This window comes from Myotis brandtii, unplaced genomic scaffold, assembly GCF_000412655.1.
Source record: "Myotis brandtii unplaced genomic scaffold, ASM41265v1 scaffold485, whole genome shotgun sequence".
NCBI lineage: Eukaryota > Metazoa > Chordata > Mammalia > Chiroptera > Vespertilionidae > Myotis > Myotis brandtii.
Genome location: NW_005368527.1, coordinates 319,000 through 324,416, shown reverse-complemented (window position 1 = coordinate 324,416; position 5,417 = coordinate 319,000).

The following is a 5,417-nucleotide window of genomic DNA, read 5'->3' as shown; positions in this document are numbered from 1 at the left end:
ATCAGCTGCCTCCTGCACACTCCCCACTGGGGATGTGCCCGCAACCAAGGTACATGCCCTTGACCGGAATCGAACCTGGGACCCTTGAGTCCGCAGGCTGATGCTCTATCCGCTGAGCCAAACCGGTTAGGGCTCATTGGACCTCTTTCTATGGTAATGTACATTTTCCTCTGTATATGGCTGTGATCTCTGGGAACGTTGGGAGGGAAAAGAGTATAGTGGTTAAATTCAGACAAGCCTTAGTGCTGGGGTCCAGCCCCAGCGGGTCCAAGGGTTCCCCAAGGTATGGACGGAGTCTGCGAAGAATGAATGACACAGAGGCAGTGTTCAGGTGATCATCATAGCCAGGTTCCTTCTTTTATTGTCATCTAACATCTGTATTTATACTATTTGGTCCCAATCCTATCCATTCTATACAAAAGGCCAGGGGGCTTCCCAACTCCATTCAAAGGTTACTCTATTGTTCCACTAAGCTACAAGGAAGTAACTGAAGGCGGTCACTCCAAGCAAAGATCAAAGCGACCAACCACCCCTCTGACACTCAGTTAAAGGGTTTACTGATAAAAATCCTCACCTGGGGAAACAACCTTTCTTCTCCTAGCCAGGTTCCTTCCCCTATTGTCCTCTTACATCTGCATTTATCTTATTTGATCTTAATCCCATCCATTCTATTCCAAAGGCTAGGGCATTTCTCATCTCCATTTCAAGGTTACTTGAAACATCCCTGCAGAGACTGCCTCAAGCAGCCAGGGTGGATCGGGGCTTCCAGCACCTTAGCTCTCCCACTTTGCAGCTGTGACATACTTTGGAAGTGAGTAAATACAACGGAGCCTTCCTTTCCTCACCTGAGACAGGAGGATGGCACTATTACTCGCCTCACAGGCAGGTTGTGAGGCTTAAATGGCACAGTGCGTGTAGAGCTCATAGGGCAGCTACTGCACACAGCAAACACTCAGTAAAAGTGCCTGTGGTTATGTCACGGTAGCTCCTTTGAATGCTGGCTCCTAGAGCTCAGCGGGCTTGCATGTGTTTCCAGCCCCTGGGATGTTCCCCCGGAGCAAAGCTGACAGTGTCTCATTCCCAAAGTCACAGCCCTTAGTCAGATCGAGCCAAGAGGGACTGAAGTCCAGCTGGGGGAAAAAGGGAAGGGAAAGGCTATTCTGACCAGTCTGATGAACTGTGGCCAGTTCTATAGTCAGCAAGGAATTGATTCACTTGAGGCAAAGCAGAAAGTTTCAGATGGTGCCACACCTTAATGCGGGTTGTTGTGACTGATCCACATTGAGGAGCACTGAGCAAGCTGTCCTGGGCTCTCCTGCAGGTGGCAGGCGCACCTCACTGTGCAGAGCTGGCCAATCGCCTGTGCCTCCAACTCAGTACGTTTGCAGCTCTGGGCTTCTAGAGGCTGATGATTCCTCAGAGGAGATGCTAGGCCATTGCAGCACCCGGACACAGACAGTTAAGGATTTGTTGCTGTAATTGGGCATCTCTAGGCTTCCTCATCGACAGCAGTGGGCCCAGCAGGGAGAGCTCTGGCTTTGTAAACAGACCACATTAGATAATCCTTGTTACCTACACGGTGCAGGAATGTAGCACATGATGTCACCTCTGAGTCTCTTTCCTTATCTGTGAAAAGGACTGATAACCATCGCTGTCTTCTCTCAGGATTGTTTCTGTGCACCCTTCAACCTTTCAAGTCTTGATCCTTTGTCCTGACCGAGTATCCAGTACACTCTTAGCACATCCCACTCAGGACAGCCCGGCCCTGTAGTGAATCTGCTCAAGGGAGAAGACAGGCATAGAAGCCAAAACACTCCATTACAATAAAGTAAGTGTTATAACTGAGTAAGAGTGACGAGGAGAAGACATTGGGTCTGGTCGCTGCTGTATTCGCAGCTCCTGGAGGAATGTCAGTGCTCAACTGATATTTGTGGGATGAAAACAAATGAGTGAACAGAGTTCGGTAATGGAGGAAGGAGCAACTGGTATGACCTGAAAGGGCCAGGGACGCGTCACAGAAGGGGTGGTGAGAGCCAGCACTTGAAGGAGAAGGGAGTGTTTGTGAGTATGTTTGTGTGTGTGTATTGTGTGGGCACATGTGCATGTGTGTATATGAGTGCACATGTGTTTGTGAATGTGCACATACATGCGTATGTGTATTCTGCGGGCTTAGGTACATGTATATTACTGTCCTAGGCCTGCCAAAACAAGTTACAACAGACTGGGTGGCTTAAACAACAGAAATCTATTTTCTCAAGTTCTGGAGGCTGAAAGTGTGAGACGGAGGTGTTGACATGTTTGGTTTCTTTGGCAATGTCTCTCCTTGGCTTGTAGATACTGTCTTCTCCTGTGTCCTCACAAGGTCTCTCTGTGTGTGTTCTAAACTCTTCTTCTTATAAGATTGACAGTTATATTGGATTAGGGCCCACCCTAGGGCCTCATTTTACCATAATTACCTTTTTAAATATCTCGTCTCCAAATTCAGTCACTTTCTGAGACCCTCGGGGTTAGGACTTTAACATATGAATTTTGGGAGGACACAATGCAGTCCAAAGCAGTGTGCTCAGGAGTATATAAATGTGAATGTGTACTTATGTGTGCAGGTATATGTGTGCATGCATATAAATGTGTACACGTGTGTACTTATGTGTGTATGTGTATTGTGTGGACATATGTATAATGGTATATATATGAGAGTATATGCCTGTATGCGAATGTGTACAGCTGTGTGTGTCTGTATGTGTCAGAACATTCCAGGCAGAGAAAACAGAATGTGTGAAAAATAATGCTGCATTTGAAGAGTCTTGCACAGTATAGTTTTCTTCTATTCTTGGCCCATATGCATATTTATTTGTGCTTAGTTGGAAATGCATGGGAGATATCATTTTCCTCTGAGCTTTCCTCTACCCAATATTCTATGATCACTCTCCCCTCTATTGCCACACATTCTTCATAAATGCCACTTCAATGGCTGCTTAATATTCCATGGAGTGCAGAAATCATGGTTTACTTAACCTTTTTTGTTTTGTTATTCCTCACCCAAGGATATTTTTTTCCATGTTAGAGAAAGTGGAAGGGAGGGAGGGGAACACACACACACACACACACACACACACACACACACACAGACATTGATGTGAGAGAGACACATCAATTGGTTGCCTCCTGCACACTCCCCAACCAGGGCTGGGGATTGAACCTACAACCCAGGTACCTGCCCTTGACCTGGAATCAATCTGGTAACACTCTAACCACTGAGCCACTGACCAGGGCTACCTAACCTCTTGGTTGCTTTGAAAATTGTAGATAAGGCTGAATTAACCACTTACATTTTTTAAAAAAAAATATTTTATTGATTTTTTACAGAGAGGAAGGGAGAGGGATAGAGAGTTAGAAACATCGATCAGCTGCCTCCTGCATACCCCCTACTGGGGATATGCCTGCAACCAAGGTACATGCCCTTGACCGGAATCGAACCTGGGACCCTTCAGTTGGCAGGCCGATGCTCTATCCACTGAGCCAAACCGGTTAGGGGGGTATCTTGTTCTTTTCATTGCAATGGTGTATTAAAATGCCATTCGTTTCTGGAGGTTAATTTTGTATCTTGCTACACTGCTGAATTTTTCTCCATTGTATTTAGCACTACTAAAAATAATGTTATATGATAAAAATCATATTATTGTGTCATTTATTATTTTATTGACAGTCTTCCCACCAGAATGTAGGTTCCATGAGATGAGGGGCTTTGTCAATCACACTATTCTTGTTGTATTGCAAATCAGTGAGCTAGACAAGACACCTTAATGATCCAATTAGTTAGGAGTCATCTTTATTACGTGCAGGTTCAGAGCAGATTACCTCTGTCAAATTCTGAACAAACACAGGAAGGAGTATTTCCTTTTTATATCCTTTTAGTCCTTTGTGTAAGTTATTTTTTGCAGACAGCTTGTAACCTTGAGTACATATCATATCTAGCAAACACCTGTCATATCTATACAGACAACTTGTAACCTTGAGTACATGTCATATCTATACAGACACCTGGCATCAGTATCAGCGTATCAGTCCCTTATGTTAGATGGCTAGCTTGCAAGGTCAGACAATTAAGTTTATCTCTTCTTTTATTCAAACTAAAACAGTTATTTTACAGAATAAGAGACTATCTAAGAATAACAGAGTAGTTCAAACAGCAGTTTTCCAAAGGAGGGATTACTATGCTTCATCCCCAGTATCTAGGACAGTATTTGGCATTTGACAAGGTTTGATATATTATTTCAGTGTAATGAATGAGTGAACACACCTATCAAAATAAAAATGCTTGTATCTTTGACTTAGCAATTCTGTTCTCAGAGAAATGTTTATATGTGTGCACATGGAGGCATACAGCAGGACACTGGTCATGGTATTGAGAGGCAGTATGTGGAACTCATATTGGTGATACATTGAGATAACTTTGGTGGTTCAGATGTGAACATTTAACATTTTTATTGCATATGTTTATTTATATGCTTATTTCCTATTTATGGCAAGTGATACTATTATAATAGGTAACCGTTTCATTTTTAAAATAACAATTTTACTGATATATAATTCATGCACCATAAAATTCACCCTTTGAAAGTATACAACTCAATGGTCTTAGGTATATTCAAAGAGCTGTGCAACTGTCACCAGTATTCAATTTTAGAACTTGTTCATCACCCCAAAAGGAAACCCCATACCCATTAAGCAGTCACTCTCCATTTCTCCCTCCCTCTCACCCCTCCAACCACTAATATGCTTCCAGTCTCAATGATTGACCTCTGGATTGACCTCTGCTGAACATTGATCCCAGGCACCTCTGGCGGACACCACAGAGGTGCTATTAGACAGCCCCCTGAGTTCGAGGGAAAGGGCTGTCCCCACCTCGGTTCCTGTCATGCTTGTAGGAATGAATGCAAACAAGTGACTCCAGATCATTGCTTTGTGTTAAAGTGAACGTATTAAAAAACTAAAGTGTGCACATTTATTAAAAGAGCAACACAAGCACATCCATCACCTGGCTTATGAAGCGCAGGTGGGCTCTCCGCTAATCTGAAGAGTGAGTTGGGTGGGGGTTCTCGGCGTTATAAAACCTCCTGTCTAAAAAAATTCCTCTGCTAGATATTCTGGTATAGATGAACTCTGAAGGTCTCTCCCCTTTTATCTGTAATGGTTTCCAGGAATTTATGAGAAGCACCTGGCAATGAAATCCTGAGACTGTGGGCTTCTCTGTCCAGCGGTTCTCAACCTGTGGGTCACGACCCCTTTGGCGGTCGAACGACCCTTTCACGGGGGTCGCCTAAGACCATCCTGCATATCAGATATTTACATGACGATTCATAACAGTAGCAACATTACAGTTATGAAGTAGCAACGAAAATAATTTTATGGTTGGG